General features: G+C 41.6%; 47 non-coding genes across 47 annotated transcripts; all 47 read right to left on the bottom strand.

The window, feature by feature from the left end:
• Positions 1-234: 234 nt before the first annotated feature.
• trnar-ccu (transfer RNA arginine (anticodon CCU)) lies at positions 235-360 on the bottom strand. Its single transcript has 2 exons — positions 324-360; positions 235-270 (listed from the first exon to the last, which is right to left on the bottom strand). It is a non-coding gene; the product is annotated as a tRNA-Arg (tRNA).
• Positions 361-1250: 890 nt separating this feature from the next.
• Positions 1251-1342, bottom strand: trnar-ucu (transfer RNA arginine (anticodon UCU)). The gene is given in 2 exon segments: positions 1251-1286; positions 1306-1342. It is a non-coding gene; the product is annotated as a tRNA-Arg (tRNA).
• A 399-nt stretch (positions 1343-1741) lies between these two features.
• Positions 1742-1833, bottom strand: trnar-ucu (transfer RNA arginine (anticodon UCU)). Its single transcript is given in 2 exon segments — positions 1742-1777; positions 1797-1833. It is a non-coding gene; the product is annotated as a tRNA-Arg (tRNA).
• A 399-nt stretch (positions 1834-2232) lies between these two features.
• Positions 2233-2324, bottom strand: trnar-ucu (transfer RNA arginine (anticodon UCU)). Its single transcript is given in 2 exon segments — positions 2233-2268; positions 2288-2324. It is a non-coding gene; the product is annotated as a tRNA-Arg (tRNA).
• Positions 2325-2722: 398 nt separating this feature from the next.
• On the bottom strand, positions 2723-2848 carry trnar-ccu (transfer RNA arginine (anticodon CCU)). Its single transcript has 2 exons — positions 2812-2848; positions 2723-2758 (listed from the first exon to the last, which is right to left on the bottom strand). It is a non-coding gene; the product is annotated as a tRNA-Arg (tRNA).
• Positions 2849-3248: 400 nt separating this feature from the next.
• trnar-ucu (transfer RNA arginine (anticodon UCU)) lies at positions 3249-3340 on the bottom strand. The gene is given in 2 exon segments: positions 3249-3284; positions 3304-3340. It is a non-coding gene; the product is annotated as a tRNA-Arg (tRNA).
• A 396-nt stretch (positions 3341-3736) lies between these two features.
• trnar-ccu (transfer RNA arginine (anticodon CCU)) lies at positions 3737-3862 on the bottom strand. The gene is made up of 2 exons: positions 3826-3862; positions 3737-3772 (listed from the first exon to the last, which is right to left on the bottom strand). It is a non-coding gene; the product is annotated as a tRNA-Arg (tRNA).
• Positions 3863-4261: 399 nt separating this feature from the next.
• On the bottom strand, positions 4262-4387 carry trnar-ccu (transfer RNA arginine (anticodon CCU)). The gene is made up of 2 exons: positions 4351-4387; positions 4262-4297 (listed from the first exon to the last, which is right to left on the bottom strand). It is a non-coding gene; the product is annotated as a tRNA-Arg (tRNA).
• Positions 4388-4786: 399 nt separating this feature from the next.
• On the bottom strand, positions 4787-4912 carry trnar-ccu (transfer RNA arginine (anticodon CCU)). The gene is made up of 2 exons: positions 4876-4912; positions 4787-4822 (listed from the first exon to the last, which is right to left on the bottom strand). It is a non-coding gene; the product is annotated as a tRNA-Arg (tRNA).
• Positions 4913-5311: 399 nt separating this feature from the next.
• Positions 5312-5438, bottom strand: trnar-ccu (transfer RNA arginine (anticodon CCU)). The gene is made up of 2 exons: positions 5402-5438; positions 5312-5347 (listed from the first exon to the last, which is right to left on the bottom strand). It is a non-coding gene; the product is annotated as a tRNA-Arg (tRNA).
• Positions 5439-5836: 398 nt separating this feature from the next.
• trnar-ucu (transfer RNA arginine (anticodon UCU)) lies at positions 5837-5928 on the bottom strand. The gene is given in 2 exon segments: positions 5837-5872; positions 5892-5928. It is a non-coding gene; the product is annotated as a tRNA-Arg (tRNA).
• Positions 5929-6326: 398 nt separating this feature from the next.
• Positions 6327-6418, bottom strand: trnar-ucu (transfer RNA arginine (anticodon UCU)). The gene is given in 2 exon segments: positions 6327-6362; positions 6382-6418. It is a non-coding gene; the product is annotated as a tRNA-Arg (tRNA).
• A 399-nt stretch (positions 6419-6817) lies between these two features.
• Positions 6818-6943, bottom strand: trnar-ccu (transfer RNA arginine (anticodon CCU)). The gene is made up of 2 exons: positions 6907-6943; positions 6818-6853 (listed from the first exon to the last, which is right to left on the bottom strand). It is a non-coding gene; the product is annotated as a tRNA-Arg (tRNA).
• A 399-nt stretch (positions 6944-7342) lies between these two features.
• trnar-ccu (transfer RNA arginine (anticodon CCU)) lies at positions 7343-7468 on the bottom strand. Its single transcript has 2 exons — positions 7432-7468; positions 7343-7378 (listed from the first exon to the last, which is right to left on the bottom strand). It is a non-coding gene; the product is annotated as a tRNA-Arg (tRNA).
• Positions 7469-9224: 1756 nt separating this feature from the next.
• On the bottom strand, positions 9225-9350 carry trnar-ccu (transfer RNA arginine (anticodon CCU)). The gene is made up of 2 exons: positions 9314-9350; positions 9225-9260 (listed from the first exon to the last, which is right to left on the bottom strand). It is a non-coding gene; the product is annotated as a tRNA-Arg (tRNA).
• A 400-nt stretch (positions 9351-9750) lies between these two features.
• Positions 9751-9876, bottom strand: trnar-ccu (transfer RNA arginine (anticodon CCU)). Its single transcript has 2 exons — positions 9840-9876; positions 9751-9786 (listed from the first exon to the last, which is right to left on the bottom strand). It is a non-coding gene; the product is annotated as a tRNA-Arg (tRNA).
• Positions 9877-10274: 398 nt separating this feature from the next.
• trnar-ccu (transfer RNA arginine (anticodon CCU)) lies at positions 10275-10400 on the bottom strand. The gene is made up of 2 exons: positions 10364-10400; positions 10275-10310 (listed from the first exon to the last, which is right to left on the bottom strand). It is a non-coding gene; the product is annotated as a tRNA-Arg (tRNA).
• A 399-nt stretch (positions 10401-10799) lies between these two features.
• trnar-ccu (transfer RNA arginine (anticodon CCU)) lies at positions 10800-10925 on the bottom strand. The gene is made up of 2 exons: positions 10889-10925; positions 10800-10835 (listed from the first exon to the last, which is right to left on the bottom strand). It is a non-coding gene; the product is annotated as a tRNA-Arg (tRNA).
• Positions 10926-11323: 398 nt separating this feature from the next.
• On the bottom strand, positions 11324-11449 carry trnar-ccu (transfer RNA arginine (anticodon CCU)). Its single transcript has 2 exons — positions 11413-11449; positions 11324-11359 (listed from the first exon to the last, which is right to left on the bottom strand). It is a non-coding gene; the product is annotated as a tRNA-Arg (tRNA).
• A 400-nt stretch (positions 11450-11849) lies between these two features.
• Positions 11850-11975, bottom strand: trnar-ccu (transfer RNA arginine (anticodon CCU)). Its single transcript has 2 exons — positions 11939-11975; positions 11850-11885 (listed from the first exon to the last, which is right to left on the bottom strand). It is a non-coding gene; the product is annotated as a tRNA-Arg (tRNA).
• A 401-nt stretch (positions 11976-12376) lies between these two features.
• trnar-ucu (transfer RNA arginine (anticodon UCU)) lies at positions 12377-12468 on the bottom strand. Its single transcript is given in 2 exon segments — positions 12377-12412; positions 12432-12468. It is a non-coding gene; the product is annotated as a tRNA-Arg (tRNA).
• Positions 12469-12871: 403 nt separating this feature from the next.
• On the bottom strand, positions 12872-12963 carry trnar-ucu (transfer RNA arginine (anticodon UCU)). Its single transcript is given in 2 exon segments — positions 12872-12907; positions 12927-12963. It is a non-coding gene; the product is annotated as a tRNA-Arg (tRNA).
• Positions 12964-13364: 401 nt separating this feature from the next.
• trnar-ucu (transfer RNA arginine (anticodon UCU)) lies at positions 13365-13456 on the bottom strand. Its single transcript is given in 2 exon segments — positions 13365-13400; positions 13420-13456. It is a non-coding gene; the product is annotated as a tRNA-Arg (tRNA).
• Positions 13457-13859: 403 nt separating this feature from the next.
• trnar-ucu (transfer RNA arginine (anticodon UCU)) lies at positions 13860-13951 on the bottom strand. The gene is given in 2 exon segments: positions 13860-13895; positions 13915-13951. It is a non-coding gene; the product is annotated as a tRNA-Arg (tRNA).
• A 396-nt stretch (positions 13952-14347) lies between these two features.
• Positions 14348-14473, bottom strand: trnar-ccu (transfer RNA arginine (anticodon CCU)). The gene is made up of 2 exons: positions 14437-14473; positions 14348-14383 (listed from the first exon to the last, which is right to left on the bottom strand). It is a non-coding gene; the product is annotated as a tRNA-Arg (tRNA).
• Positions 14474-14869: 396 nt separating this feature from the next.
• trnar-ucu (transfer RNA arginine (anticodon UCU)) lies at positions 14870-14961 on the bottom strand. Its single transcript is given in 2 exon segments — positions 14870-14905; positions 14925-14961. It is a non-coding gene; the product is annotated as a tRNA-Arg (tRNA).
• A 397-nt stretch (positions 14962-15358) lies between these two features.
• On the bottom strand, positions 15359-15484 carry trnar-ccu (transfer RNA arginine (anticodon CCU)). The gene is made up of 2 exons: positions 15448-15484; positions 15359-15394 (listed from the first exon to the last, which is right to left on the bottom strand). It is a non-coding gene; the product is annotated as a tRNA-Arg (tRNA).
• Positions 15485-15882: 398 nt separating this feature from the next.
• On the bottom strand, positions 15883-16008 carry trnar-ccu (transfer RNA arginine (anticodon CCU)). The gene is made up of 2 exons: positions 15972-16008; positions 15883-15918 (listed from the first exon to the last, which is right to left on the bottom strand). It is a non-coding gene; the product is annotated as a tRNA-Arg (tRNA).
• Positions 16009-16411: 403 nt separating this feature from the next.
• On the bottom strand, positions 16412-16503 carry trnar-ucu (transfer RNA arginine (anticodon UCU)). The gene is given in 2 exon segments: positions 16412-16447; positions 16467-16503. It is a non-coding gene; the product is annotated as a tRNA-Arg (tRNA).
• Positions 16504-16903: 400 nt separating this feature from the next.
• trnar-ucu (transfer RNA arginine (anticodon UCU)) lies at positions 16904-16995 on the bottom strand. Its single transcript is given in 2 exon segments — positions 16904-16939; positions 16959-16995. It is a non-coding gene; the product is annotated as a tRNA-Arg (tRNA).
• A 402-nt stretch (positions 16996-17397) lies between these two features.
• On the bottom strand, positions 17398-17523 carry trnar-ccu (transfer RNA arginine (anticodon CCU)). Its single transcript has 2 exons — positions 17487-17523; positions 17398-17433 (listed from the first exon to the last, which is right to left on the bottom strand). It is a non-coding gene; the product is annotated as a tRNA-Arg (tRNA).
• Positions 17524-17926: 403 nt separating this feature from the next.
• Positions 17927-18018, bottom strand: trnar-ucu (transfer RNA arginine (anticodon UCU)). Its single transcript is given in 2 exon segments — positions 17927-17962; positions 17982-18018. It is a non-coding gene; the product is annotated as a tRNA-Arg (tRNA).
• A 402-nt stretch (positions 18019-18420) lies between these two features.
• On the bottom strand, positions 18421-18512 carry trnar-ucu (transfer RNA arginine (anticodon UCU)). Its single transcript is given in 2 exon segments — positions 18421-18456; positions 18476-18512. It is a non-coding gene; the product is annotated as a tRNA-Arg (tRNA).
• Positions 18513-18908: 396 nt separating this feature from the next.
• On the bottom strand, positions 18909-19034 carry trnar-ccu (transfer RNA arginine (anticodon CCU)). Its single transcript has 2 exons — positions 18998-19034; positions 18909-18944 (listed from the first exon to the last, which is right to left on the bottom strand). It is a non-coding gene; the product is annotated as a tRNA-Arg (tRNA).
• A 403-nt stretch (positions 19035-19437) lies between these two features.
• trnar-ucu (transfer RNA arginine (anticodon UCU)) lies at positions 19438-19529 on the bottom strand. Its single transcript is given in 2 exon segments — positions 19438-19473; positions 19493-19529. It is a non-coding gene; the product is annotated as a tRNA-Arg (tRNA).
• Positions 19530-19932: 403 nt separating this feature from the next.
• On the bottom strand, positions 19933-20024 carry trnar-ucu (transfer RNA arginine (anticodon UCU)). The gene is given in 2 exon segments: positions 19933-19968; positions 19988-20024. It is a non-coding gene; the product is annotated as a tRNA-Arg (tRNA).
• Positions 20025-20425: 401 nt separating this feature from the next.
• trnar-ucu (transfer RNA arginine (anticodon UCU)) lies at positions 20426-20517 on the bottom strand. Its single transcript is given in 2 exon segments — positions 20426-20461; positions 20481-20517. It is a non-coding gene; the product is annotated as a tRNA-Arg (tRNA).
• Positions 20518-20913: 396 nt separating this feature from the next.
• trnar-ucu (transfer RNA arginine (anticodon UCU)) lies at positions 20914-21005 on the bottom strand. Its single transcript is given in 2 exon segments — positions 20914-20949; positions 20969-21005. It is a non-coding gene; the product is annotated as a tRNA-Arg (tRNA).
• Positions 21006-21407: 402 nt separating this feature from the next.
• Positions 21408-21499, bottom strand: trnar-ucu (transfer RNA arginine (anticodon UCU)). Its single transcript is given in 2 exon segments — positions 21408-21443; positions 21463-21499. It is a non-coding gene; the product is annotated as a tRNA-Arg (tRNA).
• A 396-nt stretch (positions 21500-21895) lies between these two features.
• Positions 21896-21987, bottom strand: trnar-ucu (transfer RNA arginine (anticodon UCU)). Its single transcript is given in 2 exon segments — positions 21896-21931; positions 21951-21987. It is a non-coding gene; the product is annotated as a tRNA-Arg (tRNA).
• A 403-nt stretch (positions 21988-22390) lies between these two features.
• trnar-ucu (transfer RNA arginine (anticodon UCU)) lies at positions 22391-22482 on the bottom strand. Its single transcript is given in 2 exon segments — positions 22391-22426; positions 22446-22482. It is a non-coding gene; the product is annotated as a tRNA-Arg (tRNA).
• Positions 22483-22878: 396 nt separating this feature from the next.
• Positions 22879-23004, bottom strand: trnar-ccu (transfer RNA arginine (anticodon CCU)). The gene is made up of 2 exons: positions 22968-23004; positions 22879-22914 (listed from the first exon to the last, which is right to left on the bottom strand). It is a non-coding gene; the product is annotated as a tRNA-Arg (tRNA).
• A 402-nt stretch (positions 23005-23406) lies between these two features.
• trnar-ucu (transfer RNA arginine (anticodon UCU)) lies at positions 23407-23498 on the bottom strand. The gene is given in 2 exon segments: positions 23407-23442; positions 23462-23498. It is a non-coding gene; the product is annotated as a tRNA-Arg (tRNA).
• A 401-nt stretch (positions 23499-23899) lies between these two features.
• On the bottom strand, positions 23900-23993 carry trnar-ucu (transfer RNA arginine (anticodon UCU)). The gene is given in 2 exon segments: positions 23900-23935; positions 23955-23993. It is a non-coding gene; the product is annotated as a tRNA-Arg (tRNA).
• Positions 23994-24395: 402 nt separating this feature from the next.
• On the bottom strand, positions 24396-24521 carry trnar-ccu (transfer RNA arginine (anticodon CCU)). The gene is made up of 2 exons: positions 24485-24521; positions 24396-24431 (listed from the first exon to the last, which is right to left on the bottom strand). It is a non-coding gene; the product is annotated as a tRNA-Arg (tRNA).
• A 398-nt stretch (positions 24522-24919) lies between these two features.
• Positions 24920-25015, bottom strand: trnar-ucu (transfer RNA arginine (anticodon UCU)). The gene is given in 2 exon segments: positions 24920-24959; positions 24979-25015. It is a non-coding gene; the product is annotated as a tRNA-Arg (tRNA).
• A 401-nt stretch (positions 25016-25416) lies between these two features.
• Positions 25417-25542, bottom strand: trnar-ccu (transfer RNA arginine (anticodon CCU)). The gene is made up of 2 exons: positions 25506-25542; positions 25417-25452 (listed from the first exon to the last, which is right to left on the bottom strand). It is a non-coding gene; the product is annotated as a tRNA-Arg (tRNA).
• Positions 25543-26139: the final 597 nt, after the last annotated feature.

Raw genomic sequence — 26139 nt, 5'->3', positions numbered from 1 at the left:
TGGGATTAAATATTTGGCAATCTACAATTGATAGTTGGGTGGGACTGGAACACACAACCTTTAAACTCCATCTCATGCTCAACTAGACATGCAACATGCTATCAATTGTACCATCCAGCCTTTTGGGCTGGGTTTATTATGTGAAATGCTGCAATGTCAACTAACCTTTAGATAAGATGTACAACTACCAGAATGGAGATTATCATGTCTTCAAACCCTGGAGTTACTAAAGGACGACTCTGGTGGGACTCGAACCCACAACTTTTGAATTACATCTCAAGTGCTCAACTAGAACCTTTAGAATTACATCGCAACTTTTCAACTAGGAGTCCAATGCGCTATCCATTGCGCCACAGAGCCTGTTGAAGACTGTGTTTGACCATTGCATCATAATGTTTATTGTGCAACAGACGGTACAGTACCACAGGATCCTGTGTGGACAGGATAGGCCGTCTGTGAGGATTTCTATGTGGACAGACACAATATTTGTGTCCACACAGACTTGGAAAAAAAAATCAACGGACTGGGATCAAATATTTGGCAATCTACAATTGTTAGTTGGTTGGGACTGGAACACACAACCTTTAAACTCCATCTCATGCTCAACTAGACATGCAACATTCTATCAATTGTACCATCCAGCCTTTTGGGCTGGGTTTATTGTGTGAAATGCTGCAATGTCAACTAACCTTTAGATAAGAGGTACAACTACCAGAATGGAGATTATCATGTCTTCAAACCCTGGAGTTACTAAAGGACGACTCTGGTGGGACTCCAACCCACAACCTTTGAATTACATCTCAAGTGCTCAACCAGAATTCCAATGCGCTATCCATTGCGCCACAGAGCCTGTTGAAGACTGTGTTTGACCATTCCATCATAATGTTTATTGTGCAACAGACAGTACAGAGACCACAGGTGCCTGTGTGGACAGGATAGGCCGTCTGTGAGGATTTCTATGTGGACAGACACAATATTTGTGTCCACACAGACTTGGAAAAAAATCAACAAGACACTGGGATTAAATATTTGGCAATCTACAATTGATAATTGGGTGGGACTGGAACACACAATCTTTAAACTCCATCTCATGCTCAACTAGACATGCAACATGCTATCAATTGTACCATCCAGCCTTTTGGGCTGGGTTTATTGTGTGAAATGCTGCAATGTCAACTAACCTTTAGATAAGAGGTACAACTACCAGAATGGAGATTATCATGTCTTCAAACCCTGGAGTTACTAAAGGACGACTCTGGTGGGACTCGAACCCACAACCTTTGAATTACATCTCAAGTGCTCAACTAGAAGTCCAATGCGCTATCCATTGCGCCACAGAGCCTGTTGAAGACTGTGTTTGACCATTGCATCATAATGTTTATTGTTCAACAGACAGTACAGTACCACAGGATCCTGTGTGGACAGGATAGGTCGTCTGTGAGGATTTATTTGTGGTCAGACAACAATATTTGTGTCCACACAGACTTGGAAAAAAATCAACAAGACACTGGGATTAAATATTTGGCAATCTACAATTGATAGTTGGGTGGGACTGGAACACACAATCTTTAAACTCCATCTCATGCTCAACTAGACATGCAACATGCTATTATTGTACCATCCAGCCTTTTGGGCTGGGTTTATTGTGTGAAATGCTGCAATGTCAACTAACCTTTAGATAAGAGGTACAACTACCAGAATGGAGATTATCATGTCTTCAAACCCTGGAGTTACTAAAGGACGACTCTGGTGGGACTCGAACCCACAACCTTTGAATTACATCTCAAGTGCTCCACTAGAAGTCCAATGTGCTATCCATTGCGCCACAGAGCCTGTTGAAGACTGTGTTTGACCATTGCATCATAATGTTTATTGTGCAACAGACAGTACAGTACCACAGGATCCTGTGTGGACAGGATAGGTCGTCTGTGAGGATTTATTTGTGGTCAGACAACAATATTTGTGTCCACACAGACTTGGAAAAAAATCAACAAGACACTGGGATTAAATATTTGGCAATCTACAATTGATAGTTGGGTGGGACTGGAACACACAATCTTTAAACTCCATCTCATGCTCAACTAGACATGCAACATGCTATTATTGTACCATCCAGCCTTTTGGGCTGGGTTTATTGTGTGAAATGCTGCAATGTCAACTAACCTTTAGATAAGAGGTACAACTACCAGAATGGAGATTATCATGTCTTCAAACCCTGGAGTTACTAAAGGACGACTCTGGTGGGACTCGAACCCACAACCTTTGAATTACATCTCAAGTGCTCAACTAGAAGTCCAATGCGCTATCCATTGCGCCACAGAGCCTGTTGAAGGCTGTGTTTGACCATTGCATCATAATGTTTATTGTGCAACAGACAGTACAGTACCACAGGATCCTGTGTGGACAGGATAGGCCGTTTGTGAGGATTTCTATGTGGACAGACACAATATTTGTGTCCACACAGACTTGGAAACCAAAATCAACGGACTGGGATCAAATATTTGACAATCTACAATTGTTAGTTGGGTGGGACTGGAACACACAACCTTTAAACTCCATCTCATGCTCAACTAGACATGCAACATGCTATCAATTGTACCATCGAGCCTTTTGGGCTGGGTTTATTATGTGAAATGCTGCAATGTCAACTAACCTTTAGATAAGATGTACAACTACCAGAATGGAGATTATCATGTCTTCAAACCCTGGAGTTACTAAAGGACGACTCTGGTGGGACTCGAACCCACAACCTTTGAATTACATCTCAAGTGCTCAACTAGAACCTTTAGAATTACATCGCAACTTTTCAACTAGGAGTCCAATGCGCTATCCATTGCGCCACAGAGCCTATTGAAGACTGTGTTTGACCATTGCATCATAATGTTTATTGTGTAACAGACAGTACAGTACCACAGGATCCTGTGTGGACAGGATAGGTCGTCTGTGAGGATTTATCTGTGGTCAGACAACAATATTTGTGTCCACACAGACTTGGAAAAAAATCAACAAGACACTGGGATTAAATATTTGGCAATCTACAATTGATAGTTGGGTGGGACTGGAACACACAACCTTTAAACTCCATCTCATGCTCAACTAGACATGCAACATGCTATCAATTGTACCATCCAGCCTTTTGGGCTGGGTTTATTGTGTGAAATGCTGCAATGTCAACTAACCTTTAGATAACAGGTACAACTACCAGAATGGAGATTATCATGTCTTCAAACCCTGGAGTTACTAAAGTACGACTCTGGTGGGACTCGAACCCACAACCTTTGAATTACATCTCAAGTGCTCAACTAGAAGTGCAATGCGCTATCCATTGCGCCACAGAGCCTGTTGAAGACTGTGTTTGACCATTCCATCATAATGTTTATTGTGCAACAGACAGTACAAGACCACAGGTTCCTGTGTGGACAGGATAGGCCGTCTGTGAGGATTTCTATGTGGACAGACACAATATTTGTGTCCACACAGACTTGGAAAAAAATTAACGGACTGGGATTAAATATTTGGCAATCTACAATTGTTAGTTGGTTGGGACTGGAACATACAACCTTTAAACTCCATCTCATGCTCAACTAGACATGCAACATGCTATCAATTGTACCATCCAGCCTTTTGGGCTGCGTTTATTGTGTGAAATGCTGCAATGTCAACTAACCTTTAGATAAGAGGTACAACTACCAGAATGGAGATTATCATGTCTTCAAACCCTGGAGTTACTAAAGGACGACTCTGGTGGGACTCGAACCCACAACCTTTGAATTACATCTCAAGTGCTCAACTAGAACCTTTAGAATTACATCGCAACTTTTCAACTAGGAGTCCAATGCGCTATCCATTGCGCCACAGAGCCTGTTGAAGACTGTGTTTGACCATTGCATCATAATGTTTATTGTGCAACAGACAGTACAGAGACCACAGGTGCCTGTGTGGACAGGATAGGCCGTCTGTGAGGATTTCTATGTGGACAGACACAATATTTGTGTCCACACAGACTTGGAAAAAAAAATCAACGGACTGGGATTAAATATTTGGCAATCTACAATTGTTAGTTGGGTGGGACTGGAACACACAACCTTTAAACTCCATCTCATGCTCAACTAGACATGCAACATGCTATCAATTGTACCATCCAGCCTTTTGGGCTGGGTTTATTGTGTGAAATGCTGCAATGTCAACTAACCTTTAGATAAGAGGTACAACTACCAGAATGGAGATTATCATGTCTTCAAACCCTGGAGTTACTAAAGGACGACTCTGGTGGGACTCGAACCCACAACCTTTGAATTACATCTCAAGTGCTCAACTAGAACCTTTAGAATTACATCGCAACTTTTCAACTAGGAGTCCAATGCGCTATCCATTGCGCCACAGAGCCTGTTGAAGACTGTGTTTGACCATTGCATCATAATGTTTATTGTGCAACAGACAGTACAGAGACCACAGGTGCCTGTGTGGACAGGATAGGCCGTCTGTGAGGATTTCTATGTGGACAGACACAATATTTGTGTCCACACAGACTTGGAAAAAAAAATCAACGGACTGGGATTAAATATTTGGCAATCTACAATTGTTAGTTGGGTGGGACTGGAACACACAACCTTTAAACTCCATCTCATGCTCAACTAGACATGCAACATGCTATCAATTGTACCATCCAGCCTTTTGGGCTGGGTTTATTGTGTGAAATGCTGCAATGTCAACTAACCTTTAGATAAGAGGTACAACTACCAGAATGGAGATTATCATGTCTTCAAACCCTGGAGTTACTAAAGGACGACTCTGGTGGGACTCGAACCCACAACCTTTGAATTACATCTCAAGTGCTCAACTAGAACCTTTAGAATTACATCGCAACTTTTCAACTAGGAGTCCAATGCGCTATCCATTGCGCCACAGAGCCTGTTGAAGACTGTGTTTGACCATTGCATCATAATGTTTATTGTGCAACAGACAGTACAGAGACCACAGGTGCCTGTGTGGACAGGATAGGCCGTCTGTGAGGATTTCTATGTGGACAGACACAATATTTGTGTCCACACAGACTTGGAAAAAAAAATCAACGGACTGGGATTAAATATTTGGCAATCTACAATTGTTAGTTGGGTGGGACTGGAACACACAACCTTTAAACTCCATCTCATGCTCAACTAGACATGCAACATGCTATCAATTGTACCATCCAGCCTTTTGGGCTGGGTTTATTGTGTGAAATGCTGCAATGTCAACTAACCTTTAGATAAGAGGTACAACTACCAGAATGGAGATTATCATGTCTTCAAACCCTGGAATTACTAAAGGACGACTCTGGTGGGACTCGAACCCACAACCTTTGAATTACATCTCAAGTGCTCAACTAGAACCTTTAGAATTACATCGCAACTTTTACAACTAGGAGTCCAATGCGCTATCCATTGCGCCACAGAGCCTGTTGAAGACTGTGTTTGACCATTGCATCATAATGTTTATTGTGCAACAGACAGTACAGTACCACAGGATCCTGTGTGGACAGGATAGGCCGTCTGTGAGGATTTCTATGTGGACAGACACAATATTTGTGTCCACACAGACTTGGAAAAAAAAATCAACGGACTGGGATCAAATATTTGGCAATCTACAATTGTTAGTTGGGTGGGACTGGAACACACAACCTTTAAACTCCATCTCATGCTCAACTAGACATGCAACATGCTATCAATTGTACCATCCAGCCTTTTGGGCTGGGTTTATTGTGTGAAATGCTGCAATGTCAACTAACCTTTAGATAAGAGGTACAACTACCAGAATGGAGATTATCATGTCTTCAAACCCTGGAGTTACTAAAGGACGACTCTGGTGGGACTCGAACCCACAACCTTTGAATTACATCTCAAGTGCTCAACTAGAAGTCCAATGCGCTATCCATTGCGCCACAGAGCCTGTTGAAGACTGTGTTTGACCATTGCATCATAATGTTTATTGTGCAACAGACAGTACAGTACCACAGGATCCTGTGTGGACAGGATAGGCCGTCTGTGAGGATTTCTATGTGGACAGACACAATATTTGTGTCCACACAGACTTGGAAAAAAAAATCAACGGAGTGGGATCAAATATCTGGCAATATACAATTGTTAGTTGGTTGGGACTGGAACACACAACCTTTAAACTCCATCTCATGCTCAACTAGACATGCAACATGCTATCAATTGTACCATCCAGCCTTTTGGGCTGGGTTTATTGTGTGAAATGCTGCAATGTCAACTAACCTTTAGATAACAGGTACAACTAACAGAATGGAGATTATCATGTCTTCAAACCCTGGAGTTACTAAAGGACGACTCTGGTGGGACTCGAACCCACAACCTTTGAATTACATCTCAAGTGCTCAACTAGAAGTCCAATGCGCTATCCATTGCGCCACAGAGCCTGTTGAAGACTGTGTTTGACCATTGCATCATAATGTTTATTGTGCAACAGACAGTACAGAGACCACAGGTGCCTGTGTGGACAGGATAGGCCGTCTGTGAGGATTTCTATGTGGACAGACACAATATTTGTGTCCACACAGACTTGGAAAAAAAAATCAACGGACTGGGATTAAATATTTGGCAATCTACAATTGTTAGTTGGGTGGGACTGGAACACACAACCTTTAAACTCCATCTCATGCTCAACTAGACATGCAACATGCTATCAATTGTAACATCCACCCTTTTGGGCTGGGTTTATTGTGTGAAATGCTGCAATGTCAACTAACCTTTAGATAAGAGGTACAACTACCAGAATGGAGATTATCATGTCTTCAAACCCTGGAGTTACTAAAGGACGACTCTGGTGGGACTCGAACCCACAACCTTTGAATTACATCTCAAGTGCTCAACTAGAACCTCTAGAATTACATCGCAACTTTTCAACTAGGAGTCCAATGCGCTATCCATTGCGCCACAGAGCCTGTTGAAGACTGTGTTTGACCATTGCATCATAATGTTTATTGTGCAACAGACAGTACAGAGACCACAGGTGCCTGTGTGGACAGGATAGGCCGTCTGTGAGGATTTCTATGTGGACAGACACAATATTTGTGTCCACACAGACTTGGAAAAAAAAATCAACGGACTGGGATTAAATATTTGGCAATCTACAATTGTTAGTTGGGTGGGACTGGAACACACAACCTTTAAACTCCATCTCATGCTCAACTAGACATGCAACATGCTATCAATTGTACCATCCAGCCTTTTGGGCTGGGTTTATTGTGTGAAATGCTGCAATGTCAACTAACCTTTAGATAAGAGGTACAACTACCAGAATGGAGATTATCATGTCTTCAAACCCTGGAGTTACTAAAGGACGACTCTGGTGGGACTCGAACCCACAACCTTTGAATTACATCTCAAGTGCTCAACTAGAACCTTTAGAATTACATCGCAACTTTTCAACTAGGAGTCCAATGCGCTATCCATTGCGCCACAGAGCCTGTTGAAGACTGTGTTTGACCATTGCATCATAATGTTTATTGTGCAACAGACAGTACAGTACCACAGGATCCTGTGTGGACAGGATAGGCCGTCTGTGAGGATTTCTATGTGGACAGACACAATATTTGTGTCCACACAGACTTGGAAAAAAAATCAACGGACTGGGATTAAATATTTGGCAATCTACAATTGTTAGTTGGGTGGGACTGGAACACACAACCTTTAAACTCCATCTCATGCTCAACTAGACATGCAACATGCCATCAATTGTACCATCCAGCCTTTTGGGCTGGGTTTATTGTGTGAAATGCTGCAATGTCAACTAACCTTTAGATAAGAGGTACAACCATAGACATATATAAAGGCTAGATGACTCGTCCGCGCTGCTGCCAATGGAGAGCGACGTCGTCACACGGCGGCCATCTTGCCACAGGAGAGCTCGCTCAGAATAACATTGTGTTCAATGGAGCATGTACTGCTTAAACAACCTTAACTTGCTCAATTCTCAACAGATTTTCGAACAGTTTGGTTTGTCATGAACGTCAGAGATGTAGTTATGACACTGCATACTTGTGAATGATTATAAACATTGAAAAACGTACTTTTATATGAAAATAACCAGAAACAGATAGCCATGACATGGTTTTCATATTTAATCAATATTTCTATAGTATTCTTAGTAATATTTATAGTTACATTATAACATATATATTATTACCATATAACATATATATATATATATATATATATATATATATATATATATATATATATATATATATATATATATATATATATATATATATATATATATTATTACCATATAACATGTATTCATATGACATAACATATTAATATATTATTACATTATGATGTGTTTACGTAATGACATTACATATGTGTGTGTATATATATATATATATATATATATATATATATATATATATATACACCTCTATCCATTAAGTGTAATAAGATTTTTTTACTAAAATGAGACATTTTAACTAGAAATAAGACAAATATTCTTGTTAAGATTGTGAGTTTTTGCAGTGATCCATGTTACTTATCCTGTGAAGGACAGAGTCATATTGATAAGTTCAGAAAAGTGTTTTTTATTGTTGTGTTTTGATGTATTTGATGTAAGCCCAGTGGATATTTAAAGCTTACAGAAGGCTGCATTTAACTGCTGCTATGTCATTCCTGCAGGATTTCTGCAGGTGTTTTGGTCACTGCTATTATTTGTAATATATTATATTATTTGTAATCAGCACAAATTATCTGTCCTCATATGATAAAATCGACCATCCCCCTTGATTTTTTTTTTTACAACTTGAGTACTGGTGGACACCCTTGATAACTTGGGCAGGTAACGTTAACGTTAGTTAGTGGTGATACACAACTATTGTATATGCTGCATGATTAGGTCGTTTTTCGCAACGAAGAGATACAATTTCAACATGTCCAAGCATCCCGAATTATACCCACGTTAATGACGTTTATGATGAACCAATCCGTTTGTAAATCCGTCAAGATTTCAGCAAGTTATGAGTATTTTTGTCTGTACAGACCACTCACCCTCCAACAGCAACAACTATAGCGCACGCATGCGCACCAGATAGTCTCCTGTGGCAAGATGGCCGCGGGTGAACGACGCTGGAGACTCCGCCGTGAGTCATCTAGCCTTTATATATGTCTATGGGTACAACTACCAGAATGGAGATTATCATGTCTTCAAACCCTGGAGTTACTAAAGGACGACTCTGGTGGGACTCGAACCCACAACCTTTGAATTACATCTCAAGTGCTCAACTAGAACCTCTAGAATTACATCGCAACTTTTCAACTAGGAGTCCAATGCGCTATCCATTGCGCCACAGAGCCTGTTGAAGACTGTGTTTGACCATTGCATCATAATGTTTATTGTGCAACAGACAGTACAGTACCACAGGATCCTGTGTGGACAGGATAGGTCGTCTGTGAGGATTTATCTGTGGTCAGACAACAATATTTGTGTCCACACAGACTTGGAAAAAAATCAACAAGACACTGGGATTAAATATTTGGCAATCTACAATTGATAGTTGGGTGGGACTGGAACACACAACCTTTAAACTCCATCTCATGCTCAACTAGACATGCAACATGCTATCAATTGTACCATCCAGCCTTTTGGGCTGGGTTTATTGTGTGAAATGCTGCAATGTCAACTAACCTTTAGATAAGAGGTACAACTAACAGAATGGAGATTATCATGTCTTCAAACCCTGGAGTTACTAAAGGACGACTCTGGTGGGACTAGAACCCACAACCTTTGAATTACATCTCAAGTGCTCAACTAGAACCTTTAGAATTACATCGCAACTTTTCAACTAGGAGTCCAATGCGCTATCCATTGCGCCACAGAGCCTGTTGAAGACTGTGTTTGACCATTGCATCATAATGTTTATTGTGCAACAGACAGTACAGTACCACAGGATCCTGTGTGGACAGGATAGGCCGTCTGTGAGGATTTCTATGTGGACAGACACAATATTTGTGTCCACACAGACTTGGAAAAAGAAATCAACGGACTGGGATTAAATATTTGGCAATCTACAATTGTTAGTTGGGTGGGACTGGAACACACAACCTTTAAACTCCATCTCATGCTCAACTAGACATGCAACATGCTATCAATTGTAACATCCACCCTTTTGGGCTGGGTTTATTGTGTGAAATGCTGCAATGTCAACTAACCTTTAGATAAGAGGTACAACTACCAGAATGGAGATTATCATGTCTTCAAACCCTGGAGTTACTAAAGGACGACTCTGGTGGGACTCGAACCCACAACCTTTGAATTACATCTCAAGTGCTCAACTAGAACCTTTAGAATTACATCGCAACTTTTCAACTAGGAGTCCAATGCGCTATCCATTGCGCCACAGAGCCTGTTGAAGACTGTGTTTGACCATTGCATCATAATGTTTATTGTGCAACAGACAGTACAGAGACCACAGGTGCCTGTGTGGACAGGATAGGCCGTCTGTGAGGATTTCTATGTGGACAGACACAATATTTGTGTCCACACAGACTTGGGAAAAAAAATCAACGGACTGGGATTAAATATTTGGCAATCTACAATTGTTAGTTGGGTGGGACTGGAACACACAACCTTTAAACTCCATCTCATGCTCAACTAGACATGCAACATGCTATCAATTGTACAATCCAGCCTTTTGGGCTGGGTTTATTGTGTGAAATGCTGCAATGTCAACTAACCTTTAGATAAGAGGTACAACTACCAGAATGGAGATTATCATGTCTTCAAACCCTGGAGTTACTAAAGGACGACTCTGGTGGGACTCAAACCCACAACCTTTGAATTACATCTCAAGTGCTCAACTAGAACCTTTAGAATTACATCGCAACTTTTCAACTAGGAGTCCAATGCGCTATCCATTGCGCCACAGAGCCTGTTGAAGACGGTGTTTGACCATTGCATCATAATGTTTATTGTGCAACAGACAGTACAGTACCACAGGATCCTGTGTGGACAGGATAGGCCGTCTGTGAGGATTTCTATGTGGACAGACACAATATTTGTGTCCACACAGACTTGGAAAAAAAAATCAACGGACTGGGATCAAATATTTGGCAATCTACAATTGTTAGTTGGTTGGGACTGGAACACACAACCTTTAAACTCCATCTCATGCTCAACTAGACATGCAACATGCTATCAATTGTACCACCCAGCCTTTTGGGCTGGGTTTATTGTGTGAAATGCTGAAATGTCAACTAACCTTTAGATAAGAGGTACAACTAACAGAATGGAGATTATCATGTCTTCAAACCCTGGAGTTACTAAAGGATGACTCTGGTGGGACTCGAACCCACAACCTTTGAATTACATCTCAAGTGCTCAACTAGAACCTCTAGAATTACATCGCAACTTTTCAACTAGGAGTCCAATGCGCTATCCATTGCGCCACAGAGCCTGTTGAAGACTGTGTTTGACCATTGCATCATAATGTTTATTGTGCAACAGACAGTACAGTACCACAGGATCCTGTGTGGACAGGATAGGTCGTCTGTGAGGATTTATCTGTGGTCAGACAACAATATTTGTGTCCACACAGACTTGGAAAAAAATCAACAAGACACTGGGATTAAATATTTGGCAATCTACAATTGATAGTTGGGTGGGACTGGAACACACAACCTTTAAACTCCATCTCATGCTCAACTAGACATGCAACATGCTATCAATTGTACCATCCAGCCTTTTGGGCTGGGTTTATTGTGTGAAATGCTGCAATGTCAACTAACCTTTAGATAAGAGGTACAACTAACAGAATGGAGATTATCATGTCTTCAAACCCTGGAGTTATTAAAGGACGACTCTGGTGGGACTCGAACCCACAACCTTTGAATTACATCTCAAGTGCTCAACTAGAACCTCTAGAATTACATCGCAACTTTTCAACTAGGAGTCCAATGCGCTATCCATTGCGCCACAGAGCCTGTTGAAGACTGTGTTTGACCATTGCATCATAATGTTTATTGTGCAACAGACAGTACAGTACCACAGGATCCTGTGTGGACAGGATAGGTCGTCTGTGAGGATTTATCTGTGGTCAGACAACAATATTTGTGTCCACACAGACTTGGAAAAAAAAATCAACAACGGACTGGGATTAAATATTTGGCAATCTACAATTTTTAGTTGGGTGGGACTGGAACACACAACCTTTAAACTCCATCTCATGCTCAACTAGACATGCGACATGCTATCAATTGTACCATCAGCCTTTTGGGCTGGGTTTATTGTGTGAAATGCTGCAATGTCAACTAACCTTTAGATAAGAGGTACAACTACCAGAATGGAGATTATCATGTCTTCAAACCCTGGAGTTACTAAAGGACGACTCTGGTGGGACTCGAACCCACAACCTTTGAATTACATCTCAAGTGCTCAACTAGAAGTCCAATGCGCTATCCATTGCGCCACAGAGCCTGTTGAAGACTGTGTTTGACCATTACATCATAATGTTTATTGTCCAACAGACAGTAAAGAGACCACAGGTTCCTGTGTGGACAGGATAGGCCATCAGTGAGGATTTCTATGTGGACAGACAACAATATTTGTGTCCACACAGACTTGGAAAAAAAAATCAACAACGGACTGGGATTAAATATTTGGCAATCTACAAGTGTTAGTTGGGTGGGACTGGTACACACAACCTTTAAACTCCATCTCATGCTCAACTAGACATGCAACATGCTATCAATTGTACCATGCAGCCTTTTGGGCTGCGTTTATTGTGTGAAATGCTGCAATGTCAACTAACCTTTAGATAAGAGGTACAACTACCAGAATAGAGATTATCATGTCTTCAAACCCTGGAGTTACTAAAGCACGACTCTGGTGGGACTCGAACCCACAACCTTTGAATTACATCTCAAGTGCTCAACTAGAAGTCCAATGCGCTATCCATTGCGCCACAGAGCCTGTTGAAGACTGTGTTTGACCATTCCATCATAATGTTTATTGTGCAACAGACAGTAAAGAGACCACAGGTTCCTGTGTGGACAGGATAGGCCGTCTGTGAGGATTTCTATGTGGACAGACACAATATTTGTGTCCACACAGACTTGGAAAAAAAAATCAACAACGGACTGGTATTAAATATTTGGCAATCTACAATTGTTAGTTGGGTGGGACTGGAACACACAACCTTTAAACTCCATCTCATGCTCAACTAGACATGCGACATGCTATCAATTGTACCATCAGCCTTTTGGGCTGGGTTTATTGTTTGAAATGCTGCAATGTCAACTAACCTTTAGATAAGAGGTACAACTACCAGAATGGAGATTATCATGTCTTCAAACCCTGGAGTTACTAAAGGACGACTCTGGTGGGACTCGAACCCACAACCTTTGAATTACATCTCAAGTGCTCAACTAGAAGTCCAATGCACTATCCATTGCGCCACAGAGCCTGTTGAAGACTGTGTTTGACCATTCCATCATAATGTTTATTGTGCAACAGACAGTAAAGAGACCACAGGTTCCTGTGTGGACAGGATAGGCCGTCTGTGAGGATTTCTATGTGGACAGACAACAATATTTGTGTCCACACAGACTTGGAAAAAAAAATCAACAACGGACTGGGATTAAATATTTGGCAATCTACAAGTGTTAGTTGGGTGGGACTGGTACACACAACCTTTAAACTCCATCTCATGCTCAACTAGACATGCAACATGCTATCAATTGTACCATGCAGCCTTTTGGGCTGCGTTTATTGTGTGAAATGCTGCAATGTCAACTAACCTTTAGATAAGAGGTACAACTACCAGAATAGAGATTATCATGTCTTCAAACCCTGGAGTTACTAAAGCACGACTCTGGTGGGACTCGAACCCACAACCTTTGAATTACATCTGAAGTGCTCAACTAGAAGTCCAATGCGCTATCCATTGCGCCACAGAGCCTGTTGAAGACTGTGTTTGAACATTCCATCATAATGTTTATTGTGCAACAGACAGTACAAGACCACAGGTTCCTGTGTGGACAGGATAGGCCGTCTGTGAGGATTTCTATGTGGACAGACACAATATTTGTGTCCACACAGACTTGGAAAAAAATCAACGGACTGGGATTAAATATTTGGCAATCTACAATTGTTAGTTGGTTGGGACTGGAACATACAACCTTTAAACTCCATCTCATGCTCAACTAGACATGCGACATGCTATCAATTGTACCATCCAGCCTTTTGGGCTGCGTTTATTGTGTGAAATGCTGCAATGTCAACTAACCTTTAGATAAGAGGTACAACTACCAGAATGGAGATTATCATGTCTTCAAACCCTGGAGTTACTAAAGGACGACTCTGGTGGGACTCGAACCCACAACCTTTGAATTACATCTCAAGTGCTCAACTAGAACCTCTAGAATTACATCGCAACTTTTCAACTAGGAGTCCAATGCGCTATCCATTGCGCCACAGAGCCTGTTGAAGACTGTGTTTGACCATTGCATCATAATGTTTATTGTGCAACAGACAGTACAGTACCACAGGATCCTGTGTGGACAGGATAGGTCGTCTGTGAGGATTTATCTGTGGTCAGACAACAATATTTGTGTCCACACAGACTTGGAAATCAACAAGACTCTGGGATTAAATATTTGGCAATCTACAATTGATAGTTGGGTGGGACTGGAACACACAACCTTTAAACTCCATCTCATGCTCAACTAGACATGCAACATGCTATCAATTGTACCATCCAGCCTTTTGGGCTGCGTTTATTGTGTGAAATGCTGCAATGTCAACTAACCTTTAGATAAGAGGTACAACTACCAGAATAGAGATTATCATGTCTTCAAACCCTGGAGTTACTAAAGCACGACTCTGGTGGGACTCGAACCCACAACCTTTGAATTACATCTCAAGTGCTCAACTAGAAGTCCAATGCGCTATCCATTGCGCCACAGAGCCTGTTGAAGACTGTGTTTGACCATTCCATCATAATGTTTATTGTGCAACAGACAGTAAAGAGACCACAGGTTCCTGTGTGGACAGGATAGGCCGTCTGTGAGGATTTCTATGTGGACAGACACAATATTTGTGTCCACACAGACTTGGAAAAAAATCAACGGACTGGGATTAAATATTTGGCAATCTACAATTGTTAGTTGGTTGGGACTGGAACATACAACCTTTAAACTCCATCTCATGCTCAACTAGACATGCGACATGCTATCAATTGTACCATCCAGCCTTTTGGGCTGCGTTTATTGTGTGAAATGCTGCAATGTCAACTAACCTTTAGATAAGAGGTACAACTACCAGAATGGAGATTATCATGTCTTCAAACCCTGGAGTTACTAAAGGACGACTCTGGTGGGACTCGAACCCACAACCTTTGAATTACATCTCAAGTGCTCAACTAGAACCTCTAGAATTACATCGCAACTTTTCAACTAGGAGTCCAATGCGCTATCCATTGCGCCACAGAGCCTGTTGAAGACTGTGTTTGACCATTGCATCATAATGTTTATTGTGCAACAGACAGTACAGTACCACAGGTTCCTGTGTGGACAGGATAGGCCGTCTGTGAGGATTTCTATGTGGACAGACAACAATATTTGTGTCCACACAGACTTGGAAAAAAAAATCAACGGACTGGGATCAAATATTTGGCAATCTACAATTGTTAGTTGGTAGGGACTGGAACACACACCCTTTAAACTCCATCTCATGCTCAACTAGACATGCAACATGCTATCAATTGTACCATCAGCCTTTTGGGCTGGGTTTATTGTGTGAAATGCTGCAATGTCAACTAACCTTTAGATAAGAGGTACAACTACCAGAATGGAGATTATCATGTCTTCAGACCCTGGAGTTACTAAAGGACGACTCTGGTGGGACTCGAACCCACAACCTTTGAATTACATCTCAAGTGCTCAACTAGAACCTTTAGAATTACATCGCAACTTTTCAACTAGGAGTCCAATGCGCTATCCATTGCGCCACAGAGCCTGTTGAAGACTGTGTTTGACCATTACATCATAATGTTTATTGTCCGACAGACAGTAAAGAGACCACAGGTTCCTGTGTGGACAGGATAGGCCATCAGTGAGGATTTCTATGTGGACAGACAACAATATTTGTGTCCACACAGACTTGGAAAATAAAATCAACAACGGACTGGGATTAAATATTTGGCAATCTACAAGTGTTAGTTGGGTGGGACTGGTACACACAACCTTTAAACTCCATCTCATGCTCAACTAGACATGCAACATGCTATCAATTGTACCATGCAGCCTTTTGGGCTGCGTTTATTGTGTGAAATGCTGCAATGTCAACTAACCTTTAGATAAGAGGTACAACTACCAGAATGGAGATTATCATGTCTTCAAACCCTGGAGTTACTAAAGCACGACTCTGGTGGGACTCGAACCCACAACCTTTGAATTACATCTCAAGTGCTCAACTAGAAGTCCAATGCGCTATCCATTGCGCCACAGAGCCTGTTGAAGACTGTGTTTGACCATTCCATCATAATGTTTATTGTGCAACAGACAGTACAAGACCACAGGTTCCTGTGTGGACAGGATAGGCCGTCTGTGAGGATTTCTATGTGGACAGACACAATATTTGTGTCCACACAGACTTGGAAAAAAAAATCAACAACGGACTGGGATTAAATATTTGGCAATCTACAATTGTTAGTTGGGTGGGACTGGAACACACAACCTTTAAACTCCATCTCATGCTCAACTAGACATGCGACATGCTATCAATTGTACCATCAGCCTTTTGGGCTGGGTTTATTGTTTGAAATGCTGCAATGTCAACTAACCTTTAGATAAGAGGTACAACTACCAGAATGGAGATTATCATGTCTTCAAACCCTGGAGTTACTAAAGGACGACTCTGGTGGGACTCGAACCCACAACCTTTGAATTACATCTCAAGTGCTCAACTAGAAGTCCAATGCACTATCCATTGCGCCACAGAGCCTGTTGAAGACTGTGTTTGACCATTCCATCATAATGTTTATTGTGCAACAGACAGTAAAGAGACCACAGGTTCCTGTGTGGACAGGATAGGCCGTCTGTGAGGATTTCTATGTGGACAGACAACAATATTTGTGTCCACACAGACTTGGAAAAAAAAATCAACAACGGACTGGGATGAAATATTTTGCAATCTACAATTGTTAGTTGGGTGGGACTGGAACACACAACCTTTAAACTCCATCTCATGCTCAACTAGACATGCGACATGCTATCAATTGTACCATCAGCCTTTTGGGCTGGGTTTATTGTGTGAAATGCTGCAATGTCAACTAACCTTTAGATAAGAGGTACAACTACCAGAATGGAGATTATCATGTCTTCAAACCCTGGAGTTACTAAAGGACGACTCTGGTGGGACTCGAACCCACAACCTTTGAATTACATCTCAAGTGCTCAACTAGAACCTTTAGAATTACATCGCAACTTTTCAACTAGGAGTCCAATGCGCTATCCATTGCGCCACAGAGCCTGTTGAAGACTGTGTTTGACCATTACATCATAATGTTTATTGTCCAACAGACAGTAAAGAGACCACAGGTTCCTGTGTGGACAGGATAGGCCATCAGTGAGGATTTCTATGTGGACAGACAACAATATTTGTGTCCACACAGACTTGGAAAAAAAAATCAACAACGGACTGGGATTAAATATTTGGCAATCTACAAGTGTTAGTTGGGTGGGACTGGTACACACAACCTTTAAACTCCATCTCATGCTCAACTAGACATGCAACATGCTATCAATTGTACCATGCAGCCTTTTGGGCTGCGTTTATTGTGTGAAATGCTGCAATGTCAACTAACCTTTAGATAAGAGGTACAACTACCAGAATGGAGATTATCATGTCTTCAAACCCTGGAGTTACTAAAGCACGACTCTGGTGGGACTCGAACCCACAACCTTTGAATTACATCTCAAGTGCTCAACTAGAAGTCCAATGCGCTATCCATTGCGCCACAGAGCCTGTTGAAGACTGTGTTTGACCATTCCATCATAATGTTTATTGTGCAACAGACAGTACAAGACCACAGGTTCCTGTGTGGACAGGATAGGCCGTCTGTGAGGATTTCTATGTGGACAGACAACAATATTTGTGTCCACACAGACTTGGAAAAAAAAATCAACAACGGACTGGGATTAAATATTTGGCAATCTACAATTGTTAGTTGGGTGGGACTGGAACACACAACCTTTAAACTCCATCTCATGCTCAACTAGACATGCAACATGCTATCAATTGTACCATGCAGCCTTTTGGGCTGCGTTTATTGTGTGAAATGCTGCAATGTCAACTAACCTTTAGATAAGAGGTACAACTACCAGAATGGAGATTATCATGTCTTCAAACCCTGGAGTTACTAAAGCACGACTCTGGTGGGACTCGAACCCACAACCTTTGAATTACATCTCAAGTGCTCAACTAGAAGTCCAATGCGCTATCCATTGCGCCACAGAGCCTGTTGAAGACTGTGTTTGACCATTCCATCATAATGTTTATTGTGCAACAGACAGTACAAGACCACAGGTTCCTGTGTGGACAGGATAGGCCGTCTGTGAGGATTTCTATGTGGACAGACACAATATTTGTGTCCACACAGACTTGGAAAAAAATCAACGGACTGGGATTAAATATTTGGCAATCTACAATTGTTAGTTGGTTGGGACTGGAACATACAACCTTTAAACTCCATCTCATGCTCAACTAGACATGCGACATGCTATCAATTGTACCATCCAGCCTTTTGGGCTGCGTTTATTGTGTGAAATGCTGCAATGTCAACTAACCTTTAGATAAGAGGTACAACTACCAGAATGGAGATTATCATGTCTTCAAACCCTGGAGTTACTAAAGGACGACTCTGGTGGGACTCGAACCCACAACCTTTGAATTACATCTCAAGTGCTCAACTAGAACCTTTAGAATTACATTGCAACTTTTCAACTAGGAGTCCAATGCGCTATCCATTGCGCCACAGAGCCTGTTGAAGACTGTGTTTGACCATTACATCATAATGTTTATTGTGCAACAGACAGTAAAGAGACCACAGGTTCCTGTGTGGACAGGATAGGCCGTCTGTGAGGATTTCTATGTGGACAGACAACAATATTTGTGTCCACACAGACTTGGAAAAAAAAATCAACAACGGACTGGGATTAAATATTTGGCAATCTACAATTTTTAGTTGGGTGGGACTGGAACACACAACCTTTAAACTCCATCTCATGCTCAACTAGACATGCGACATGCTATCAATTGTACCATGCAGCCTTTTGGGCTGCGTTTATTGTGTGAAATGCTGCAATGTCAACTAACCTTTAGATAAGAGGTACAACTACCAGAATGGAGATTATCATGTCTTCAAACCCTGGAGTTACTAAAGCACGACTCTGGTGGGACTCGAACCCACAACCTTTTAATTACATCTCAAGTGCTCAACTAGAAGTCCAATGCGCTATCCATTGCGCCACAGAGCCTGTTGAAGACTGTGTTTGACCATTACATCATAATGTTTATTGTCCAACAGACAGTAAAGAGACCACAGGTTCCTGTGTGGACAGGATAGGCCATCAGTGAGGATTTCTATGTGGACAGACAACAATATTTGTGTCCACACAGACTTGGAAAAAAAAATCAACAACGGACTGGGATTAAATATTTGGCAATCTACAAGTGTTAGTTGGGTGGGACTGGTACACACAACCTTTAAACTCCATCTCATGCTCAACTAGACATGCAACATGCTATCAATTGTACCATGCAGCCTTTTGGGCTGCGTTTATTGTGTGAAATGCTGCAATGTCAACTAACCTTTAGATAAGAGGTACAACTACCAGAATGGAGATTATCATGTCTTCAAACCCTGGAGTTACTAAAGCACGACTCTGGTGGGACTCGAACCCACAACCTTTTAATTACATCTCAAGTGCTCAACTAGAAGTCCAATGCGCTATCCATTGCGCCACAGAGCCTGTTGAAGACTGTGTTTGACCATTCCATCATAATGTTTATTGTGCAACAGACAGTACAAGACCACAGGTTCCTGTGTGGACAGGATAGGCCGTCTGTGAGGATTTCTATGTGGACAGACAACAATATTTGTGTCCACACAGACTTGGAAAAAAAAATCAACAACGGACTGGGATTAAATATTTGACAATCTACAAGTGTTAGTTGGGTGGGACTGGTACACACAACCTTTAAACTCCATCTCATGCTCAACTAGACATGCAACATGCTATCAATTTACCATGCAGCCTTTTGGGCTGCGTTTATTGTGTGAAATGCTGCAATGTCAACTAACCTTTAGATAAGAGGTACAACTACCAGAATGGAGATTATCATGTCTTCAAACCCTGGAGTTACTAAAGCACGACTCTGGTGTGACTCGAACCCACAACCTTTGAATTACATCTCAAGTGCTCAACTAGAAGTCCAATGCGCTATCCATTGCGCCACAGAGCCTGTTGAAGACTGTGTTTGACCATTCCATCATAATGTTTATTGTGCAACAGACAGTACAAGACCACAGGTTCCTGTGTGGACAGGATAGGCCGTCTGTGAGGATTTCTATGTGGACAGACACAATATTTGTGTCCACACAGACTTGGAAAAAAATCAACGGACTGGGATTAAATATTTGGCAATCTACAATTGTTAGTTGGTTGGGACTGGAACATACAACCTTTAAACTCCATCTCATGCTCAACTAGACATGCGACATGCTATCAATTGTACCATCCAGCCTTTTGGGCTGCGTTTATTGTGTGAAATGCTGCAATGTCAACTAACCTTTAGATAAGAGGTACAACTACCAGAATGGAGATTATCATGTCTTCAAACCCTGGAGTTACTAAAGTACGACTCTGGTGGGACTCGAACCCACAACCTTTGAATTACATCTCAAGTGCTCAACTAGAAGTCCAATGCGCTATCCATTGCGCCACAGAGCCTGTTGAAGACTGTGTTTGACCTTTCCATCATAATGTTTATTGTGCAACAGACAGTACAAGACCACAGGTTCCTGTGTGGACAGGATAGGCCGTCTGTGAGGATTTCTATGTGGACAGACAACAATATTTGTGTCCACACAGACTTGGAAAAAAAAATCAACAACGGACTGGGATTAAATATTTGACAATCTACAAGTGTTAGTTGGGTGGGACTGGTACACACAACCTTTAAACTCCATCTCATGCTCAACTAGACATGCAACATGCTATCAATTGTACCATGCAGCCTTTTGGGCTGCGTTTATTGTGTGAAATGCTGCAATGTCAACTAACCTTTAGATAAGAGGTACAACTACCAGAATGGAGATTATCATGTCTTCAAACCCTGGAGTTACTAAAGCACGACTCTGGTGGGACTCGAACCCACAACCTTTGAATTACATCTCAAGTGCTCAACTAGAAGTCCAATGCGCTATCCATTGCGCCACAGAGCCTGTTGAAGACTGTGTTTGACCATTCCATCATAATGTTTATTGTGCAACAGACAGTACAAGACCACAGGTTCCTGTGTGGACAGGATAGGCCGTCTGTGAGGATTTCTATGTGGACAGACACAATATTTGTGTCCACACAGACTTGGAAAAAAATCAACGGACTGGGATTAAATATTTGGCAATCTACAATTGTTAGTTGGTTGGGACTGGAACATACAACCTTTAAACTCCATCTCATGCTCAACTAGACATGCGACATGCTATCAATTGTACCATCCAGCCTTTTGGGCTGCGTTTATTGTGTGAAATGCTGCAATGTCAACTAACCTTTAGATAAGAGGTACAACTACCAGAATGGAGATTATCATGTCTTCAAACCCTGGAGTTACTAAAGTACGACTCTGGTGGGACTCGAACCCACAACCTTTGAATTACATCTCAAGTGCTCAACTAGAAGTCCAATGCGCTATCCATTGCGCCACAGAGCCTGTTGAAGACTGTGTTTGACCATTCCATCATAATGTTTATTGTGCAACAGACAGTACAAGACCACAGGTTCCTGTGTGGACAGGATAGGCCGTCTGTGAGGATTTCTATGTGGACAGACAACAATATTTGTGTCCACACAGACTTGGAAAAAAAAAATCAACAACGGACTGGGATTAAATATTTGACAATCTACAAGTGTTAGTTGGGTGGGACTGGTACACACAACCTTTAAACTCCATCTCATGCTCAACTAGACATGCAACATGCTATCAATTGTACCATGCAGCCTTTTGGGCTGCGTTTATTGTGTGAAATGCTGCAATGTCAACTAACCTTTAGATAAGAGGTACAACTACCAGAATGGAGATTATCATGTCTTCAAACCCTGGAGTTACTAAAGCACGACTCTGGTGGGACTCGAACCCACAACCTTTGAATTACATCTCAAGTGCTCAACTAGAAGTCCAATGCGCTATCCATTGCGCCACAGAGCCTGTTGAAGACTGTGTTTGACCATTCCATCATAATGTTTATTGTGCAACAGACAGTACAAGACCACAGGTTCCTGTGTGGACAGGATAGGCCGTCTGTGAGGATTTCTATGTGGACAGACACAATATTTGTGTCCACACAGACTTGGAAAAAAATCAACGGACTGGGATTAAATATTTGGCAATCTACAATTGTTAGTTGGTTGGGACTGGAACATACAACCTTTAAACTCCATCTCATGCTCAACTAGACATGCGACATGCTATCAATTGTACCATCCAGCCTTTTGGGCTGCGTTTATTGTGTGAAATGCTGCAATGTCAACTAACCTTTAGATAAGAGGTACAACTACCAGAATGGAGATTATCATGTCTTCAAACCCTGGAGTTACTAAAGTACGACTCTGGTGGGACTCGAACCCACAACCTTTGAATTACATCTCAAGTGCTCAACTAGAACCTTTAGAATTACATTGCAACTTTTCAACTAGGAGTCCAATGCGCTATCCATTGCGCCACAGAGCCTGTTGAAGACTGTGTTTGACCATTACATCATAATGTTTATTGTGCAACAGACAGTAAAGAGACCATAGGTTCCTGTGTGGACAGGATAGGCCGTCTGTGAGGATTTCTATGTGGACAGACAACAATATTTGTGTCCACACAGACTTGGAAAAAAAAATCAACAACGGACTGGGATTAAATATTTGGCAATCTACAATTTTTAGTTGGGTGGGACTGGAACACACAACCTTTAAACTCCATCTCATGCTCAACTAGACATGTGACATGCTATCAATTGTACCATCAGCCTTTTGGGCTGGGTTTATTGTGTGAAATGCTGCAATGTCAACTAACCTTTAGATAAGAGGTACAACTACCAGAATGGAGATTATCATGTCTTCAAACCCTGGAGTTACTAAAGGATGACTCTGGAGGGACTCGAACCCACAACCTTTGAATTACATCTCAAGTGCTCAACTAGAAGTCCAATGCGCTATCCATTGCGCCACAGAGCCTGTTGAAGACTGTGTTTGACCATTCCATCATAATGTTTATTGTGCAACAGACAGTAAAGAGACCACAGGTTCCTGTGTGGACAGGATAGGCTGTCTGTGAGGATTTCTATGTGGACAGACACAATATTTGTGTCCACACAGACTTGGAAAAAAAAATCAACAACGGACTGGGATTAAATATTTGGCAATCTACAATTGTTAGTTGGGTGGGACTGGAACACACAACCTTTAAACTCCATCTCATGCTCAACTAGACATGCGACATGCTATCAATTGTACCATCAGCCTTTTGGGCTGGGTTTATTGTTTGAAATGCTGCAATGTCAACTAACCTTTAGATAAGAGGTACAACTACCAGAATGGAGATTATCATGTCTTCAAACCCTGGAGTTACTAAAGGACGACTCTGGTGGGACTCGAACCCACAACCTTTGAATTACATCTCAAGTGCTCAACTAGAAGTCCAATGCACTATATCCATTGCGCCACAGAGCCTGTTGAAGACTGTGTTTGACCATTCCATCATAATGTTTATTGTGCAACAGACAGTAAAGAGACCACAGGTTCCTGTGTGGACAGGATAGGCCGTCTGTGAGGATTTCTATGTGGACAGACAACAATATTTGTGTCCACACAGACTTGGAAAAAAAAATCAACAACGGACTGGGATGAAATATTTTGCAATCTACAATTGTTAGTTGGGTGGGACTGGAACACACAACCTTTAAACTCCATCTCATGCTCAACTAGACATGCGACATGCTATTAATTGTACCATCAGCCTTTTGGGCTGGGTTTATTGTGTGAAATGCTGCAATGTCAACTAACCTTTAGATAAGAGGTACAACTACCAGAATGGAGATTATCATGTCTTCAAACCCTGGAGTTACTAAAGGACGACTCTGGTGGGACTCGAACCCACAACCTTTGAATTACATCTCAAGTGCTCAACTAGAACCTTTAGAATTACATCGCAACTTTTCAACTAGGAGTCCAATGCGCTATCCATTGCGCCACAGAGCCTGTTGAAGACTGTGTTTGACCATTACATCATAATGTTTATTGTCCAACAGACAGTAAAGAGACCACAGGTTCCTGTGTGGACAGGATAGGCCGTCTGTGAGGATTTCTATGTGGACAGACACAATATTTGTGTCCACACAGACTTGGAAAAAAAAATCAACAACGGACTGGGATTAAATATTTGGCAATCTACAAGTGTTAGTTGGGTGGGACTGGTAGACACAACCTTTAAACTCCATCTTGTGCTCAACTAGACATGCAACATGCTATCAATTGTACCATGCAGCCTTTTGGGCTGCGTTAATTGTGTGAAATGCTGCAATGTCAACTAACCTTTAGATAAGAGGTACAAGCACCAGAATGGAGATTATCATGTCTTCAAACCCTGGAGTTACTAAAGGACTACTCTGGTGGGACTCGAACCCACAACCTTTGAATTACATCTCAAGTGCTCAACTAGAAGTCCAATGCGCTATCCATTGCGCCACAGAGCCTGTTGAAGACTGTGTTTGACCATTCCATCATAATGTTTATTGTGCAACAGACAGTAAAGAGACCACAGGTTCCTGTGTGGACAGGATAGGCCGTCTGTGAGGATTTCTATGTGGACAGACACAATATTTGTGTCCACACAGACTTGGAAAAAAAAATCAACAACGGACTGGTATTAAATATTTGGCAATCTACAATTGTTAGTTGGGTGGGACTGGAACACACAACCTTTAAACTCCATCTCATGCTCAACTAGACATGCGACATGCTATCAATTGTACCATCAGCCTTTTGGGCTGGGTTTATTGTTTGAAATGCTGCAATGTCAACTAACCTTTAGATAAGAGGTACAACTACCAGAATGGAGATTATCATGTCTTCAAACCCTGGAGTTACTAAAGGACGACTCTGGTGGGACTCGAACCCACAACCTTTGAATTACATCTCAAGTGCTCAACTAGAACCTTTAGAATTACATCGCAACTTTTCAACTAGGAGTCCAATGCGCTATCCATTGCGCCACAGAGCCTGTTGAAGACTGTGTTTGACCATTACATCATAATGTTTATTGTCCAACAGACAGTAAAGAGACCACAGGTTCCTGTGTGGACAGGATAGGCCATCAGTGAGGATTTCTATGTGGACAGACAACAATATTTGTGTCCACACAGACTTGGAAAAAAAAATCAACAACGGACTGGGATTAAATATTTGGCAATCTACAAGTGTTAGTTGGGTGGGACTGGTACACACAACCTTTAAACTCCATCTCATGCTCAACTAGACATGCAACATGCTATCAATTGTACCATGCAGCCTTTTGGGCTGCGTTTATTGGCCCAATCCCAAACTCCACCCTAAACCCTCAAACCCTGAGCCCTCACAGACTTTCAGTGACGTCAGCGTCACGTGATCAAGTGTGAGAGGGTGTGAGGGCTCCAAATGGTATAAATAGGAATGGGACACACTTAGCAGAAACCGGAAACAAGTCAGATAAAAACGTCTGTTTTTTTGGGGTTTTTTTTCAATAAACTTTATTTAAAATTTCAATTTACAAAATTCCTAGTCAGATCAAAATGTTACGTACCGGTATTATAAGTTTGGGAATGATCATCCGGATGTTTGA

Source organism: Cololabis saira, unplaced genomic scaffold (genome assembly GCF_033807715.1).
Source record: "Cololabis saira isolate AMF1-May2022 unplaced genomic scaffold, fColSai1.1 scf097, whole genome shotgun sequence".
NCBI lineage: Eukaryota > Metazoa > Chordata > Actinopteri > Beloniformes > Belonidae > Cololabis > Cololabis saira.
This window is presented reverse-complemented; position numbering and strand designations above follow the sequence as displayed.